The 20,362-nt window shown below is 40.1% G+C and overlaps 1 long non-coding RNA gene across 1 annotated transcript; it reads right to left on the bottom strand.

Moving 5' to 3' along the window:
- Nucleotides 1-230: 230 nt before the first annotated feature.
- On the bottom strand, nucleotides 231-15,604 carry LOC132884425 (uncharacterized). The gene is made up of 3 exons (XR_009654457.1): nucleotides 15,555-15,604; nucleotides 1,245-1,368; nucleotides 231-427 (listed from the first exon to the last, which is right to left on the bottom strand). It is a non-coding gene; the product is annotated as an uncharacterized LOC132884425 (long non-coding RNA).
- Between the last annotated feature and the right edge of the window lie 4,758 nt (nucleotides 15,605-20,362).

Here is a 20,362-nt window from a genome sequence, read left to right as displayed (position 1 = left end):
AACATGAGGAAGAAACTTTGAGAGGAACCAGACTCAAAAGGGAACCCCCCTCATCTGGGTGATAACAGATAGGGTGATTTAAAAATTACTTGCTTCTATAATTGTGTCCAAGAGTCATAAGTATAACTGTGTAACCAGGAAACTCATTATAGTTTTAACATGGAGTCTATTTTTTGAAGTTATCAACTGTTCATTGATGAAGACTTGAGTGCAAAACATAATTGCAGTCCAAAAGCTATCGTGGCAATTGTTGTCCTCAGCCATTGTAGCAAAGCTGTTTATGTTAATTGTCCAAAGCCATCAGCAAGGTGGATCTTGCTGTCCATATGAGGCCATCATTCACAGGAGCAAAGTGATGGGAACATCAGGATGGATCAGGCAGGTCCCGAGAGCAGCTCCACTGGTATCTCAGGAGTGGCATGTGTAGCTTGTCAGAGCATAAGAGAGAGAGAGAGAGAGAGAGAGAGAGAGAGGTATGCCCATTGTCATGTAATGGTTAAAAACAGTGCACATTGTGTACTGAGTGCAAACAGGGACTAACTATAACAGCATAACTACATGGGACAGACAGAAGGTGACACAGACATGAAGGAGCCCTGGGACATAAAGCGGCCAGCCACTCTGTCAGCCAACCTGAGTTTGTGTGTGTGTGTGTGGGTGTGTGGGTGGGGGGGAGACATCCCAGTTCACCAAAACACTCTATGCCTGAGAACCCTCCTAATCTGCTCCTTGCCTAATAAAAGTCTATTAACAAAAGGCTTGATTAAAAAGCCTAGTCGTATACATACATACATACATACATACATACATACATACATACATACATACATACACACACATCAAGTGGTTTATTAGAGCCTTTACACAACCTGCCATGATTTGTGTTTGGGTGGTACAGTATGAAGGCATAAGACAAGGAATTCCACACCAACTCAGCAATTATATTTTTATATTGGAAACAGTAATTATTTTGTTTATGTAATTGTTGTTACTTATCTGAAACATTTATCAGAATCTGTCTGTGGGAAAAAATACATGTAATAATATTGAAAGTGTCATTGTATCAGTTTTTTTTTTTTTAATGGTAAGTTACTCATCGCAAGTGCCAGAAGTATGTTTTTCAAACTATTCTTGTAGAATAATGTTGTTGTTGTTTTGCTCTAATTAAAAAAGATTGAAAGAGCATGGTTTATGCCCAGCCACTGAGCACATACTTTAGTAAGTCAATCAGAAGAAGTAATTACCACTAATAGCTGTCTCTCTTCACTTGGCCTGCGAGATTTTTTTTTCTCCTCCCATTGCCACCAGCCTCTGACGGCCTGCTGTCTCTCATGAGTCCTCTGTCACCAGAAATAAATTGCCTTCCTGCTGAACAGGTCACAACAACAAGCGATGTCATTATTTTCACGGCAATTGATCACACCTTTGGAGAGAAAAGTCAATAGTCTACATAATTGTTAGTGGTCTCAAGCCTCCCGTTCTCTGTGCTCCGTTTGTAAGGTGTTCAGCTTATCTTTTTGCATTTTATGTATAAAATTACCTTTTGTAAAGAAGCTCCCAGATAAAGAGCTACTGCACCTTCTATCATGTCTTTGTAGGGTGCTTTGTGTCATCCTCTGACTGGCTGTATACATTTTTGTAAACTGTAAGTTATTTTTAAACTTAAGGCTTAAACACTACATGTGGTAATGATGAATTTCCACTTTAGTTGGCATTGCCTGTCAACCACTCAGACCTTGCATTACATCCAGAGTCTCACACACACACACACACACACACACACACACACACACACTCTCTCTCTCTCTTCCACTCACCCACATATATACATGCACAGCACATTCCCATAGATATTCTCAATATTATCATTCACCAAAGGCAACCACCTGCTTTTCTGGAAATGTTTTTTAAGCCCAAAACAACTCTTGCCAGAAGGCCCTCCCTCTTAACCGCACATTCATCAAAACTCATTAATGAGATACCTGGGAAAGAATGCCTATCGATCTCTGCACAGGGTCTAATGGGAAATTTTAAAAATGGCTACCTACACTAAATCTCGCAAACCAAAGCCTAGACTGCTGCGACAGACATTTTGCAGAAATCTAGCCATATTCTCTCTCTCTCTCTCTTTCTCACACACACACACACACACACACACACACACACACACACACACACACACACACAAGCTCACTGCCTCCATTTTTGTATCATAACACATTATTAAGCACATCAGTAGTGTTCTGGTAGTGGGTTGGGATTCCAATTTGGTTGTATATACATGAGGTATTGAATGCAAGTATGGCTTTCTTGTTTTCACTTGTGCCTTATAATCCCAAGCTTCTTAAATGATACATTTGCTGGTATCTGAATAATTAAAATCTAATATGCTATGGAGGTAGTGGTGGCTCTAAAAGTCAGGGGTTCAAGCCCTATCACCATTAAGCTGCCACTTTTCAACCCTAGAGCAAGGCCCTTAACCCTATCTGCTCCAGGGGCATTGTATCACAGCTGACCGCATCTTCCTCACAAGCTGGGATGTGTCACTAAAGGAATTTCACTCCACTGTAATCTCATCTCATCTCATTATCTCTAGCCACTTTATCCTGTTCTACAGGGTCGCAGGCAAGCTGGAGCCTATCCCAGCTGACTACGGGCGAAAGGCAGGGTACACCCTGGACAAGTCGCCAGGTCATCACAGGGCTGACACATAGACACAGACAACCATTCACACTCACATTCACACCTACGGTCAATTTAGAGTCACCAGTTAACCTAACCTGCATGTCTTTGGACTGTGGGGGAAACCGGAGCACCCGGAGGAAACCCACGCGGACATGGGGAGAACATGCAAACTCCGCACAGAAAGGCCCTCGTCGGCCACGGGGCTCGAACCCGGACCTTCTTGCTGTGAGGCGACAGCGCTAACCACTACACCACCGTGCCGCCCCCACTGTAATCTATATGTAGCAAATAAAAGGCTTCTTCTATATGTTCAACTAGATGCAGACTCAAATCTGGATGTCAAATTTAAATTCATCCTGGGTTTGGTCAACATTGGTAGTTAACTGAACTTCTTAATGTATGTAGTTTTTATTATACATATTGTCATGCAATTTCCTAGGACTCCAGTCAGGCTTGTAGTACTCGAGTCTGACTCATGCCCTAATTTTAAGGACTCGTGACTCGACTTGAACTTGAGCACTGATGACTCAGACTTGAACTCAGACTCGTGCATTAACTGCATTCGGACTCATAAATTGGAGACGAGGACTCTGATTTTTTCTTTATTTTTTGTGACATGCCATAATAATTTTGCAAAAGATATTTATATTTACATTAATTTTTATACTAATTTTGTGCAAGAGAATGCACAGTCACCTGTTCATATGTCATGTTCAGGAGCAAACTAACATTAATGGCGCCAAAATGCCTAGAGAGAACGTCCCTAGGATTGTACGCTTTGCTTATACAGACTTCTCATGCAGTGGGGAAAAAATGCAATGCTATGTGTTCCATATGTAGAAGAATTGTCGAGGAGACGATGGGGACAACCTCAAACTTCAATCGTCATTTGGCAAGACTCCACCCAGAGAAGGAAGTGACACACTATGTTCATTGCCCTGTTGATAGCGTGGCTTGCTGACCAATGAACGAGCTAGTGTTAACCCTCTCTAATGTTATTTGCCCTGTTTATAGTGGGCGGGGCTTGCTGAGCGATGAACAAGCTTTTTATCTGTAGCCGATTAACTAAAATGAGGCAGTCAAGCAGTAATGTTCGTCCAACACAGTAACAGATGCGGTTTCACATAAAGTCAGCAACAGTCACCGTCAAATGATGTGGTTGGAGTCTTGTTCTCAGACTCGACTTGGACTCCACTCAAAATTTTCTTTAACGACTTGGACTTGACTCAGACTTGAACACTGGGGACTCGAGACTGGACTTGGAATCGAGGTTTAGTGACTCGACTACAACACTGACTCCAGTCTTGTGCTCACTTGTGCTTTTTTTCATACAAATGGTTGGCAAAATGACATTGGGTCAGTAGACAGAATTTAAGCTGGTGTATTGTGAATCAAGTGGCTTTTCAAGTGGGTGGCACAGTGGTGTAATGGTTAGCACTGTTACCTCACAGCAAGAAGGTTCTGGGTTCGAGTCCAGTGACCGACAGGGGGCTTTCTGTGTGGAGTTTGCATGTTCTCCCCGTGTCTGTGTGGGTTTCCTCCGGGTGCTCTGGTTTCCCCCCCACAGTCCAATAACATGCGGTTAGATTAACATGGGACGGCCTTGGGCTGAAGTGCCCTTAAGCAAGGCACCTAACCCCCAACTGCTCCCTGGGTGCTGTAATATACACTGTCAGAAATAGGGGTACAATAGAAGTCCATTTCTGTCCCCCATGGTACAGTCTATACTAATGTACCCTCTTGGGCTCATTATTGGACTTCAAAGTAACTATGTGTACCTTTTTAGGGCCAAAAAGGTACATACATGTTCCCAAACAGTATATAAAGGGTACAAATAGGTACCCTAGAGGGTACTGCCCCAGTGACAAGTCATTGTACTCCTAAAGGTACAATAATGTACTTTATTTTCTGAGAGTGTAGCTACCCACTGCTCTGTGTGCTCATTGTTCACGTGTGTGTGCATGTGTGTGTTCACTGCTTCAGATGGGTTAAATGCAAAGAGGAATTTCATTGTGCTTAAGTGTACATGTGATAAATAAAGTTGTTCTTTCTACTGTAAATGAACTATTCCAAACTGGCATCCCTAACATGAACTTGACAGAGCAAGGGCTCATACTTGATAATTTGGGAAGTGATAGTTTGCTGCACTAAGCTTTTTAAGCTGCATTTCATTTGCTCTCTGTGGAGATGGTGCTACATTTATGGTAGAATATTAAACACTCTATTTTTCTGAGTTAATTCCTCTGAGTTATGAGTGGATGTTCTACTAAATGCATAATTTCTCTTCACATTCTAGCCTTTGCTGTGACCATCTTGACCTATGTCAACATGTCTTTTATAATCATTAATTCCCCTGTGGCTTACTGAAAAGTGTAATCTCTATACAGTATAGGCTTTCAACTTATCTTCTGGAAAGCATATGCAATACTGGCATGTTTTAAATACTTAAGTTTACATTCTGCCATTGAGGTTACCATCTTATCTGTGAGTAGCAGAATAGAGTGATGCTTTTCTTCATCTATATAGTAAAACAAGTACAATCTTATGATAAAAAAATTACCATAATTGATCATAATCGTGAACCATAAAGTGCTAGTGTGAATACAAGATATTGCTTTATATCCAGAAGAGGAAGCTTAGCTTGATAAAATTAACTTGGTTATCAAATGCTAATTAGATCACATATTATACTTGTAGGCAAAAACTGACAGACCAAAATTTAAGTTTTGTTTTTTTATCTAGTTATGTAGTGTGCTACCATATGTAGCTAACTTTGCCACTTTTCCACTACCAACGCGGCTGAGTTGGGCTGAGTCGAGCTGAGTGGGGCTGTTGGAGTTGCATTTCAACTACAACCGCGCTGAACCGTGCTGGCTGGAAGTGGGTGGACACATTGGGTGGAGTTAGCGAAAGTGGGTGGACGTCACGTGATGTCGTTAGGCAGCGCAAACAGTGACATCAGTGATCTTTTAAGCATGGAGTCGTTAGTGTTACTGGTCTTGGTGCTGTGGCTTGTTGTCACCGACAACGCCAACAGATACTGGCAAGAGCGTATAGATGAGGCGAGGCGCATAAGGCTTAAGAAATTCACATAATTCGTAATTATTCTTCTTCCGGGTTTAAGGTGTTTACAGCATAGATATACATAGAAGACTAGATGCCTCACCGCGTATTCCAGAACGTCCGCACAGGGCGGCCATCTTACCACAGGCAAGCTGTTCCACAGAATTTGCGGTACACTGAGGTAAGACCATTGAGATGCTTAAATGTTTATACTCTTATCTCACTGAAATTTTGACGTATATACAAATGGTTTGATTTCTTAAAACATTACTAATGTGGTTGTAATTCTGGGTGCTTGAACATGCTAAAATCGTACCTTTTCTCTTCAAAAACGACTTACTGCAGCTTTGTCAAAGTTGTGTTTCATGCTAGGCTAGCTCGTAGCACCAAGTAATTTTACATGGAAGGTCATGAGATAATATTTTCAATAACTGAAGTTGCACTTGCACATGGTTTTCATTTTCGGGTTGGTTAATTTAAAACAACTTACATTATGATTTCTAGAGGAAATTAAATTACTGACTGTGACGAGATGCCAGACTTCTGCGCGGCTTTCGGTTGCTCGAACCGGCGATGTCTGGAAAGTAGGGCATGCGGGATCACCTTTCACCAGTAAGATAATACATCATTTTTTTAAGGATAATCGGTAGCGTTATTTACTTAGTGAAATAATGTCCAATACAGTTCCTGATATGAACAGCCGGGCTTTTTTTTGTCACAAACTACCGTGAGTCGCTGTCACTGTTTTATACTATTATTTACTCGGGCAGTGCATTTGTTATTATGCTATGATGTGAGTTTACATTTGTTATTATGCTATGCTGTGAGTGCATTAGGTTTTTGAGGTGGATGAAGTATTTCTGAAGTTTCAGAAGTGAGTAAGCTGTTTATTTAACTTTAGCTTCCCCTACGGCCCTATCACATGTAAAAATATTTTCACTAAAAATTGGAAATAAATTGTATGGTTATTTGTCCTAAGGCTGCAGTTATCCAGAAGTATGCAGTGTTAGGCTTCTCACAGCATAGGAATTTCAGCATGTATTTTTTTTTTAAAACATAAAATGATTATTCATCATTAATATCATAAATACATACTTCCGTTTGTTTTTTTTATATATATAACAAACCAAACCGTTTGAATATCGATTGAAATTTGAGGAAGTTACGGTCATCTGAAAAGTACATATCGCTACCAACACAATGTAATGGGTAAGCCAGCTGTCTGAGGTAAGATGGCCGCCATGTGCGGACGTTCGACTTCGTTGAAGGGCAACGGGGATGAGGCATCTAGTCTTCTATGTATATCTATGGTTTACAGATCCCAGCGTGCTCGCGGGGCGTGTGTGGGCGTGTGAGGACACTCCTCCTCACCAATCAGTGCACAGGGGAGTGTCTGCTCACGCCCCTAGCCCCACTCGGCTCGGTTTGGCTCGCTTCAGCCCTACTCCAAAACCGTGCGAGTTTTGGGTGCTGAGTAAGGCTGAAGCGAGCTGAGTCGTGCTGCTCTAAGGTAGTCGAAACGCGAGCCGTGTCGGGCTGAAGTGAGCTGAAGTGAGCCGAAAAAGGGTAGTGGAAAAGGGCCATTTCTGGACTTTAAATTAACTTTGTAGCCTTCTAGGTAGGGGAAAAGGTAGTTTACCAAGTGTAGTAGCCAGTTAGCATTGCCAAAAGAAATGCAACTGTTTTCATTTACAAAATACTAATATATGCACTAATTATTATTCATTTATTATTGTTATGCTTCCTGCACTTGGTGGTGGAGACATATTTACAAGTTGTCTGTGTGTCTTTTTGTCCATGTGTCCATGTGTCTGTCTGAGATTCTCATTAGTGATATCTCAGTTATGAGTGGTTGAATGTTTTAGGATTTATACCGAAGACTCACTGCAACCAGGCGAGGAATGGATCAGATTTTGGAATAGATCCAAACAGTGACAGTGTCACAGCAAGGTCTAATGTCTTCAGTACGTCTCTTCCTGTGTACTTTAAGGGTATTTGAGGCATACAAATTAGTAACAATGAAGATTAGACTCAGTGCTGAAGACATGCCCATCAGTGCTTTTGGTTTCGAGTTCTACTGGTTTGTGTAGGTTGGTGGAACAAAACTAGCACTATAAACTCAGCATTCTTCAGTTTGTTTGTTTGTTTGTTTTTTCAGAGTGGAACCATTAATGTGTAGGCTAAAGCCATGATATTGTTTTAGCATCCCAGACAATCAGTTACTTAGAAGCACTAACTAATGTCAATATTATAGTTAGCAATGCTACATGTACTATTAACCCGAAAAATTGAAAATGTCACATTTTTCAAGTTGCAATAAAACAGAAATACAGGAAATTACCATTGGTTTATCTGACTTTAGCCTGTTTCATAGCATATTTGTTATCAGTGTTAACTGAATCAGACACTTTTTGACTTAAAGTAGCAATAGCTTACCTAATTAGTGAATTTATCACAGCTCTGTTAGCCAGTGTACTCAACAAACTGTTTGAAAATCCTCCATCACGAAGGCCTTTTAGCACGCAAGCAGCTGCTTGCTACCTGGAGCCACTTCACTTTTTCAAGCTACCTTATCATCTTGATTTACAACAAACAAAATATCCTCTGAACAAATAGGCTTTAATTAATCCACAGAGGAGCCCATGACTCATGATACAGGTAAATTTCCACCAGTCATAGCATTGACGAGCACGAAGAACTGCCGGCAGCCATGTTGAAAAAAATGAACTTCTCTGAAGGGATTGCACTCTGGCAGTTTGCCACAATGGACATAAAGCTGTCTCTTTTCATTCTCTATGGAAAAATTATTGATTAAATATGACAATTATTTAAAAAAAAACAAGCAGACCTATCAGTTAGCTGTATAGACCCCTTGCGTATGACGTCACGCATCACGTGATAATCATACCTGGGAGTCAAACAGACACCGTCTTTCATGTAAGCAAGGCTTAATCTGTCTTCAATATGGTTCATTTTTGCACTGCTAGATAAAAGGTATTACCGTCTCCCCACTATCAAAAAATGTTAATAAAGAGAAGCAAATGCTTCAAGAACAATGAAGAAATGAGTGGTTAAAGAGAATATGACGAGAGGAGCAAAGCCTGAAAACTCCAGAGAAATTCACGATTGTATTTAAAATATATTTTTAAAAAATATAAAAGTCGGAAGTGAGCATGGAAGAGTTTCACTGTAAAAAAGAATAGTTGAGAATACTTGAAATTTCAAGGCAACAGTCTGCATTAATAATTTTATGTTTTGCCGACGATGTGCCCATGATAATCCAAACTATGATAACACTGTTATCTTTATTAAGAATTCTTAATTAAGTCAATTTTCAATTCCTCATTCTGCCAACATAGATTTCTCTTTTTGCTGAACAGTGGCATTCACAGTAGTACAAAAAGGCAATTGAGGTTATCACAATTTTTGGGGGGGCTTTTTTCACCTTTATTTGGATAGGACAATGTAGAGACAGGAAATGAGCAGGAGAGAGAGATCAGGAAATGACCTCAGGTCAGAATCAAACCCAGGCCCCCGGATTTATGGTATGGCACCTTATCCACCTGAGCCACGACAACATGATCTTCAACCCGAGAGAGAACCACATTGCCCAGCCCTTGCATTTGGGAGAGGAAACCACGTGTCTTGGTCATTCAGAGCATGCGCTGAATAAACACCTGTGACAATTATGTATTTTCAATTCAGATTATTCACTATTGTATATTTACACATCATTGAGGTGCACCCTATCAGTTTGATGTGGATTTTTCTTGATGTGGATAATTCTAAAAAAAATAGAATTATGCTTTGTTCAAGTAATTCCATATTCACAATTGAATGGACAAGAAAATATGAATAATTATTAACGAACAGAAAAATCCACATCAAACTGATAGGGTGCACCTCAATGATGTGTAAATATGCAATAGTGAATAATCTGAATTGAAAATACATAATTGCCACAGGTGTTTATTCAGCACATGCTCTTAATGACCAAGACACGGGGTTTCCTCTCCCAAATGCAAGGGCTGGGCAATGTGGTTCTCTCTCCGGTTGAAGATCATGTTGTCGTGGCTCAGGTGGATAAGGCGCCATACCATAAGTCCGGGCACCCGGGTTCGATTCCGACCTGAGGTCATTTCCTGATTCCTCTCTGTCTCTCTCTCCTGCTCATTTCCTGTCTCTACACTGTCCTATCCAAATAAAGGTAAAAAAAAAGCCCCCCCAAAAATTGTGAGAACCTCAATTGCCTTTTTGTACTACTGTGAATGCCACTGTTCAGCAAAAAGAGAAATCTATGTTGGCAGAATGAGGAATTGAAAATTGACTTAATTAAGAATTCTTAATAAAGATAACAGTGTTATCATAGTTTGGATTATCATGGGCATGCATCGTTGGCAAAACATAAAATTCTTAATGCAGACTGTTGCCTTGAAATTTCAAGTATTCTCGACTATTCTTTTTTTACAGTGTTGCTTAAGGATCTCATTTTACTTTTTTCTGCTTGCATTCGAGTTAGCTTCTTCATGAAAGTGTTTAATTTACTTACAGGTGAAGCAGCTTCCTTATTTGACATGGAAAACCCAGATTCAAAGTCAAAGTCCCTCTCACACCAGAATCTGATCTTCCCAGGCAGTCTCCTGTCCCAGTACTAACTCTTTAAGGTGTATGGGTGCGGCGCCGATCTCCATTTTGATAGCCCTCAGCCTCTCGCCTATACAGCTAGGGTTACAATGTGGGGCTGGTCCTCTGATAACCGCAAGAGTTTGACTTCCCCACTCGCATCTGTATTGCAGTGTGCCTTGCCAGATGGTAGTAAGTACCGTTTTTATGATGGTCTTTGGTATGACCCGACCACAAGTAGAACTTGCAATCTCCCAGTCAAGAGGCGGAAACGCTAACCACTAGGCCAACTCACAGTACACAAAACCCAGATTGGTTTCAAACAACTCGGACATAACTCAGTAAAAACCCAAGAAGGAATGACATGCGTGATATATCCTGAAAGAACAGAACAGATTAAGAGTAGAGAGTGCTGAAGCTTTGTTTCTGTTATCAGAGGAACCCAGTCCTATGCAAAATGTCACCATGGAGCCAGAGTGTAGTAATGAACCGACAGTTTGTGGAGTTCTATACACACAGACTGAACTTTACAACAGCTGCATGGAAATGGAAATAAATCAACTAAGGCATGAAAAACTGTTTTGGATAAAATTGTTATTGCTCGTTATACACTTATTAACCTGTGTGACCCTGTTGTGCCTTTTGAATAGAGAATAAATGAAGAGGGAACTGAACATTAACTGTTTAATGAAATTATAATTGCAAGGGTGATTATAGTTACTATATGACGATATGTGCTGATTCTGTTAGCGTTTGTAATTATTGTACTATCCACGATTAATTAATTTTTAATTAAAAATTAAAATAAAATCTTACAATATTGTTTGAAAGTCTAAAGCAATTTTTTTTTATTTTACAAATAACACTTCCAATATTGTTTTAACAATAATAAGCATCACTGTATAAATGATGGCGTGTAAATAGCTCTGTAACTAGATGTCCTTGGGGTTGTTGAGACATGGAGGGCTGGGAATACCATCTAGCCCACAGTTCAGGTTGTAGTCCTTTGAGAGTAAATGCTTTGGCTTTCACAACATTCTGTTCCCAAAAGCCGATGTCGGGAAAAATTCTTTACACAAAGGTTTTCTTGCTTTTGTAGTTTTTTTTTTAACTGTTCTTCCATCTCGGAACTCTTTGGGAAAAAGAAGGTATATTCCAAAATGTAGCTAACACTAACACCAGGCCACAAATCTGCACCATCACTCCGGTCGTTTCAAGGAATTTTGCATGGATCATAACTGCTAATAAACTCTAATTTCCACTATATCTATCCTTCACTTCTATCTGACTAGGATTATCCAAGTAATCCGGTAGTCAAGCTTTTTTAGCTGTAGTTTTCTTCGGACAACAGTAACAGACCCTGGACATCTTCGCTTGGCTTCAGTATGTGAACAAAGTTTGCGTGTCCCCTAGGCATAAGGTAGTGATGGTTGCTAACATAAATGTGACATCAGTGCAAGGGGTCTATACAAGCACACTACTCAGGCACAAGACATTCAAGTTAAAAAAGTTGGCTTGGGGTCAATATCTCAAAAACTGTGGGCAAAGAAACAGTCAGAAATTTGAGGGAATAATAAAAATTGGAGAACAATATGTGATTGCAAAGCAATCACATAATAAATAAATACATTTTATTTTAAATATTTAAACTTGGCGGCACGGTGGTGTAGTGGTTAGCGCTGTCGCCTCACAGCAAGAAGGTCCTGGGTTCGAGCCCCGGGGCCGGCGAGGGCCTTTCTGTGTGGAGTTTGCATGTTCTCCCCGTGTCCGCGTGGGTTTCCTCCGGGTGCTCTGGTTTCCCCCACAGTCCAAAGACATGCAGGTTAGGTTAACTGGTGGCTCTAAATTGACCGTAGGTGTGAATGTGAGTGTGAATGGTTGTCTGTGTCTATGTGTCAGCCCTGTGATGACCTGGCGACTTGTCCAGGGTGTACCCCGCCTTTCGCCCGTAGTCAGCTGGGATAGGCTCCCTGTAGAAGGATAAAGCGGCTAGAGATAATGAGATGAGATATTTAAACTTGGTATTATGTCATGTATATCATAGTGTTATTATTTCAGTTGTGAATTACAGGAGCATTAAATATCGAACTGAATAGATTTTTATTTTTAGAATACTACAGAAGCCCTGAAGTTGTGAAAAAGTGTAATACCATTAAACATTATTTAATGTCTCCTTATTTTAACATACTGCATGCTATTGTTTTGATTTAATACTACTGAATATTAGCGTAGAAGTCTTATTCTGTATGCTGTTTCCCAGATAGTAAGTAAATTAGACATTGCTTTCATAGAATTCAGTTGAAGCTTCCTATATTTATATAATAATAATAAAGTAGCCATACTGTCCATTATATAACCCCAAGTCAGAAAAAGTTGGGACAGCATGTTGAAATTGAAATTAAAACTAAAGCTGTAAACAATGATTTGTAAATAATCTTTGACCTGTATTGCATTCAAAACAGAATAGAACAATTCTTGATGTATTACCTCATGATTTTTTTTTCAAAATAAACACATTTAAAGTTTTATTCTTGCAACACATTTCTTAAAAAGTTGGGACGGTAAAGCATTTACTTCTTTGTAACATTGCCATTCCTTCTCACAACACTTAAAAATTGTTTAGGGACAGAAGACACCAAGTGATGAAGCAATTCAGGTGTTATTTTGTCCCATTCTTTCTGCAAACAGATGTGCAACAGTACGGGGTCATCGTTGTCACATTTTTCATTTCAAAATTCATCATACGTTCTCTACTGGGGACAGGTAAGGACTGCAGGCAGGCTAATCCAGCACCTGTACCCTCTTCTTCCACAGCTATGCCTTTGTAATGTATGCAGATTGCGGTTTTCCACTTGTGGCAGCGGGAGCGTGGTCAAGCGTCGGTCTGTGACAGGAGGGCGGAGTCAGGGAAGGTAAGTGGCAGAATCACTACACCTGATGTCTGTTAATCTGTGTTTGTGTGTCTTCCACAGTGACCGCACCCTATATAAGGTGAGAGAGCGCAGAGAAAGGAAGCTCTCTCCCCAACCAGACGACTTGTGTGTGTGTGTGTGTGTGTGTGTGTGTATGGCTGGGAGTATAAAAGCTGAAAAGCTAAATAAAAGAGTTTTGTTGGAACTCAGTTCTGGCTTGCCGTACTTCTGTGCTCCACCCACCCGCTGTTATACTACACCACTGTTGTTGAAATATGCATGGGCATCTCTGGAAAAGATGTCATCTTGAAGGCAGCATATGTCGCACCAAAATCTCAATGTACTTTTCTGCATTAATGCTGCTATCACAGAAGTGTAAGTTACCTTTGCCAGGAGCACTGACACAACCACATACCATGACAGACCCTGGCTTTTGGACTTGTTGCTGGGAACAGTCTGGATGGTCCGTTTTGTCTTTGGTATGGAGCACACGGCATCCATTTCTTACAAAAAAGACCTGAAATACTGATTTGTCTGACAACAATACACATTTCCATTGTGTGATGGTCCATCCCAGATGCCTCTGAGCCCAGAGAAGTTAACGGGTGCTTTTGGGACACAGCTAACATAAGGCTTCCTTTTTGCACAGAAAAGTTTAACTGGCATTTGTGGATGTAACTCCATATTGTAGTGCTTGATAAAGGTTTGCCAAAGTAATCCCAAGCCCATGTAGTTATATCAGCTATAGATGAATGACGGTTCTTGATGCAGTGCCGTCCGAGGGATCAGAGATCACAGGTGTTCAGTTTAGGCTTGCACCCTTGCCCTTTATACACCAAAATTCCTGCAGATTCCTTGAATTATTTAATGATATATACCATAGAGGGTAAAATATCCAAATCCCTTCCTATCTTTATTTGAGGAACGCAGTTTTTCAACATTTCAATAATTTTCTCTTGTATTTTGTTCACAAACCGGAGATCCTCAGCCCATCTTTGCTCCTCAAAAACTAGGCCTTTCCTAGATACCGCTTTTGTACCAAATCATGATTATAATCACCTGTTGACATCACCTGTTTCAAATCACATAATTATTTAATTATTTTATTTCATTACTAGCCCTAAATTGTGCCATACCAACATTTTTTAGAAAGTGTTGCAGGTCCAAAATGCAGGAATGGATGTATATTAACAACTGAAATAAAGTTAACCAGACAAAACATGAAATATATTGGGTTCACACTGTTTGCAATGAAATACAAGTTAAAGTAAGTTGAGAAATGAGTACTTTCTTTTTTTATTTGCATTTTCCATACCATCCCATTTTTTTCTGATTTTGGGTTTTATTAATAAAGTATTCCTATCAGTACCAAAGTAAACAGTTAGCAAGGTAAGGATGACAGTGTCAAGTTAAAACTCAGCGAGGAGGAAGAAACTTTGGGAAGAACCAAGACTCAGGTCTAGCACTGTAAATTATGATTTTATTATATATGACATAGTTTAGGGGCGGCACGGTGGTGTAGTGGTTAGCGCTGTCGCCTCACAGCAAGAAGGTCCTGGGTTCGAGCCCTGGGGCCGGCGAGGGCCTTTCTGTGTGGAGTTTGCATGTTCTCCCCGTGTCCGCGTGGGTTTCCTCCGGGTGCTCCGGTTTCCCCCACAGTCCAAAGACATGCAGGTTAGGTTAACTGGTGACTCTAAATTGACCGTAGGTGTGAATGTGAGTGTGAATGGTTGTCTGTGTCTATGTGTCAGCCCTGTGATGACCTGGCGACTTGTCCAGGGTGTACCCCGCCTTTCGCCTGTAGTCAGCTGGGATAGGCTCCAGCTTGCCTGCGACCCTGTAGAAGGATAAAGCGGCTAGAGATAATGAGATGACATAGTTTAGCAAACCTAGTTTATACAGAGTATCAGTGGTACAAACACAGAGAGAGACTGGGACGCAGTATGCAAATTCAGTCTTTACTGGATGTTAGAATGTCAACCAAATCTAAAACATCAGATTAAATACAACGTGGAAAAATAAGCATAGGTCAAGAGATCAGCAGACAGGATATCATTAGCAAATACAGAAATCTGTAATCAGGAAAACAGTGCAAGGGCCAAAACAAACAATGAAAAAAGGCTTGGCAAGGCCAGACATAAACAAACTGAGCAATTGTTTTGCAACTGGTGAGTGTGTGCAGAGTCCTTAAATAGCTTGTGGTGTGAAATGAGGGACAGGTGATCGTAATTAGAATGCTGGTGAATTGGAGCAATTGGAGCGCATAATTACCTGTTGGAAGTTGATGTCTACGTCAGCCATGACTGTAGTCCGTGATTGTTCCTAGGAGGAGATATACAAGGTGTTTCAAAAAATTTGATATTATGTGAAATGTAAATGATATCAAATTTTTTGAAACACCATTCTGTCCTACAGGGTCGCAGGCAAGCTGGAGCCTATCCCAGCTGACTATAGGCAAGAGGCGGGGTAATCCTGGACAAGTGGCCAGATCATCGCAGGGCTGACACTTGACAAACAACCATTCACACTCACATTCACGGTCAATTTAGAGCCACCAATGAGCCTAACCTGCATGTCTTTGGACTGTAGGGAAAACCAGAGCACCCGGAGGAAACCCACGCAGACTCGGGGAGAACATGTAAACTCCACACAGCAAGGCCCCATTGGCCACTGGGCTCAAACGCAGGACCTTCTTGTTATGAAGTGACAGTGTTAACCACTACACCACCATGCCACCCAATATATATATATATATATATATATATATATATTAGACAAGTGTTTTACTGGGAAATATGCCACTCATATTTTTCATATGAACTACATCCGGGACACTGAGTAACATATTTTCCAATATCTTCACGGGTGAGGATATTGATGAATTGTTTTGATTAACTTGTGTAGTTTTTGTTTGTGACTGTGTTTATATAATAAAAAGAAAATTTACACATTAGCCTGAAGATATTAACTTTATCTTCTCTTGTTGAAAAACTCATATTTTTCAGAGGAAATACCCAGGCCTGAGTAACATATTTTCCAATATCTTCACTTGTCAGGATACCCATGATGTCACTTCCAGTGTTTTCCCACTGACTTGATGCATGTTGTCAAAATGGCGAACCAGTTCAAAATTAAAATTCTTTTGATTAACTTGATATTTTTTGTGTGTGGATGTGTCTATATAAGGAAAAGAATATTACATGTTGGCTTGAAGATATGACGTTTATCTTCTTGTGTTGAAAGATATTTCACTTGTTCGCTTTGCTCACTCATGATATATACATTCACCACTCACTTGAAGATACACTTCATATCTTTGCGCCACACTATGTAATATCACACACACACACGCACATATATATATATATATGTGATTTATATGTGATATATATAGATATATATATCTCTCATCTCATTATCTCTAGCCGCTTTATCCTTCTACAGGGTCGCAGGCAAGCTGGAGCCTATCCCAGCTGACTACGGGCGAAAGGCGGGGTACACCCTGGACAAGTCGCCAGGTCATCACAGGGCTGACACATAGACACAGACAACCATTCACACTCACATTCACACCTACGGTCAATTTAGAGTCACCAGTTAACCTAACCTGCATGTCTTTGGACTGTGGGGGAAACCGGAGCACCCGGAGGAAACCCACGCGGACACGGGGAGAACATGCAAACTCCACACAGAAAGGCCCTCGCTGGCCCCGGGGCTCGAACCCAGGACCTTCTTGCTGTGAGGCGACGGCGCTAACCACTACACCACCGTGCCGCCCATATATATATATATATATATATATATATATATATATATATAATAAAGTTTTAGGCACCCTATTTCTTTTTCATACAAACTTACAAACTTTGTTATAGATTTTTATTTTATGACCCTGTAGAACAGGATAAAGCGGCTAGAGATAATGAGATGAGACTTCTATATTATCGAGTGAGTACAAAAACATTTTAGAGTTCCAAACGTTGATTTTCCAGCAAAAAATTAAATGTTACAGGAAAAAAAAAGTTTGCATCTGTGCAGCACGTTACATAAGAGACCACTTTTCAGATTAGAAAAGAAAACAAAATGAAGGTTACTGGGTTTTGCTGCAAAATTAAAAACAAGTGTGACAGTCAAAGTGTCCAAAAGAACCGTGGCTGGTTCGGCAAGATAATCAGTAAAACCTACAGCTCATTTCCTTATAAAACTGTACTAATTGCTAATTGTACCTGAGACTACAATTTTTTTTTTAAGCAAAGGGTCATCTCACACCAAATATTGACTTTGTTTCATTTATTATGGCTTATTGAGATGTGTATATATCTATAAATTTTTCTTCCATGTTGCCTGGTCGATTCAGCTAAGATATATTGTCCACTGGTTAGGACTTCAGGAGCTGAAGGAAAGCCTTAAGTGTTAATTTAACCAGCAAAATAATTAGGAACTGACAGTCAACCAACTGATCCAATTTTCCTTTTTTTGCTGTAATCACTTCAGTCCACATCCAGATAATGCAGATACAACAAAGACTGCAGCATAAGCTTTTAACTTAGCCACACATTTCATGCCTGTGTTGAAAGCTTGAGCCATGAGACTCAAAACTTCAGTGAACTAGTACATAAGCATGTGTACATGCAACCTGTTGAAGTGCCAAAATGGTTGACGGTGGCCACGTAACTTTGCTGATGGAAAAAAAAAAGATGTTTTTCGAAATAGCCAATAAGCTTCTTTACAGCCAAGTACAGCCTTACTATAGATTTAATTTATCTTACTTTGTGAGCATAGAGGGATTTATTTGCTTTTTGGGTCAATAAAAAGGGGCAATGTTTTTTTTTTATTTTCATTCATTTTACCAACACCAACAGTTTGATAGGCATGAGAATCCCATGTGCTACCAATAACCAATGCATTTTAAACAACCATTCTCTTCCAACACCAAAGGCACTGAGCAACAGGAGAGAGTCAGGAAGCGCTCCCTCAGTTTGACTTAGTTCCTCCAGATTACCTTCTCTGGTCCCTTACAGATGGAATGGCATGCCCTCCAGTTACTGGAAATACTGCCTCAGACATGAACGACCATAGCTCTCATAGGAACCCAGCAGTGAGCCTTTGAGCAGTGTGATACAAGGAATAATTAGCCAGTAACATCTGTTCTTCGTGGTTCCTTCAACCATGGTGGGTTATATGAGTTCAAACAAGTCAAACAAGGCTTTAAGTGATGCTGTAGTCTTTATTGCTGTGGATGAACAATTGTGCTGTGTTGCCCATTGAGGTTTAGCGTGAGATTAGTGAATTCCAACCAAGCAGGTTTGGGGCAGAGAACCAGAGAAATCAGATAACATAAACACCTTAATATTTTCTGTGTTTTTATCAGCTTATCTTCTTTCAGCAGTTGAGTTATAAACCAGGCCAGTGAAAATTGTTTGATGTATAGTGATATGATGATCATCCTGATTTGAAAAAAAAAGTCAGACGTGTTATAGCAGTAGATAACAGTGAACGTAACAAGAGCATACATGATTTGTCATAGAGAGATAGCACAAGCATATCAATATTTGACAGTAATTGAAAAAAATGTTGAAAGATATATCAAAAAGAATGGAGCAGCTTCATCAAAAGAGAGTGTGCAAAGCACATAGTCAGCAAATGAGAAAGAATAAGAAACATATTTGATTCATCTGTGTTCTTATCTTGTATTGGCTGTTCCATGAAGGGTGTCTCTTGAGGAAGCTTGATAATAAGAATGGTGAAGAACAACAGCAATCACCTTTCCTGCCAACTCATCAGCCTTGCTATCAGTGTACTGACCCACCTCGTGGAAACTTGCCTATTAGGCAAAATTGCCTCCCACTCAGATAACCTATTTACCAGCGAAAAAAAATTATCACACACATCAAGAAACAGGGCCAAGGAGAAAGAAGAATCCATCAAATAGTCATTCCCCCCTTCCTATTTCTTTCACTCTTTTACCCAGAGAACAGATAGGTATCAATTCATTCCACCACAAGCTCCTATTAACCTGTTCAGAGGTTGCAAAGAAATAAATCCATCCTTTTTCTCCATCTCTCTTTCACTCCCTCATACTTTCCTTGTCATTGTCACTTTCTTACTCCCCATCTGTCTGAGAAAGAATCACAAAAGATAATTTCCTTTTCAAATGACTGCAGCCCCCTCAGGTGATCCCTGGGCATTGAGGTAATCCAGAGCGGGAAGAGAGAATGAGACTTCCACCCGCACTGCAGCCCAAACACCACATAACACTGCATTCATTATAGCAAAAAATAAGACTGATAAGGAAGAATAGAGGCGTCACTGGCCACACAAATAGGAGCATTTAGAACTGTGATGATGAATGTCTATATATATATATATATATATATATATATATATATATATATATATATATATATATATATATATAAAATCAGAAGGGAATCGTCAGGGCCTTCTAGGCCTTCAGAGAAGGCCCAAACGTATCAACATTTCAAATGTTATATTAAATTTCTTTCATTCTTTAATTACTTTCATTCTTTCATAATTTTATTATAATTATTCTCTTCTAATTCTAATTTGTTTGTTGTCTCTAGACTGAGAAGAGTTTAGAGCTGGCTCACTCACTGGTTAGGACTTCATTGTTGGGACAGAACGCCATGGCAGTGTATGTTTATATAGGAAGTGACAGATGAATTAACCAACCAGATTTTGAGTTAAAGTGGGAGGGACCAAAAATTGATCACCCTAAGGCTACATCCACATGACAATGGCAACGATATTTTTTTTTTTTAGCAGGTAAAAAAAATATCGCGTCCACATGGGCAACGGATCAGTAAAATATCAGGTACATATGGCAACGCAACGCTTGCTGAAAACGATGCAATACACATGCTACACCTCTACGTGCACTGTAAGACGGTCCCATCGGAGACACCAGAACAATAGAAGAAGTAGGATGCATGCGCATAAACCCCTTCTTCTTCTACCCGGCGTGAAGCACTCACAGGAACAAACACACAACAACAAGAAGAAGATGGCTGCGACTACGCGAGGAAAAACTGACTCTCTTGTCTGGACCGATGACGAGG

This window comes from Neoarius graeffei, chromosome 4 (assembly GCF_027579695.1).
Source record: "Neoarius graeffei isolate fNeoGra1 chromosome 4, fNeoGra1.pri, whole genome shotgun sequence".
Taxonomy (NCBI): Eukaryota; Metazoa; Chordata; class Actinopteri; order Siluriformes; family Ariidae; genus Neoarius; species Neoarius graeffei.
The sequence above is the reverse complement of the archived record's forward strand: the minus strand, read 5'-3'. Positions and strand labels throughout refer to the sequence as shown.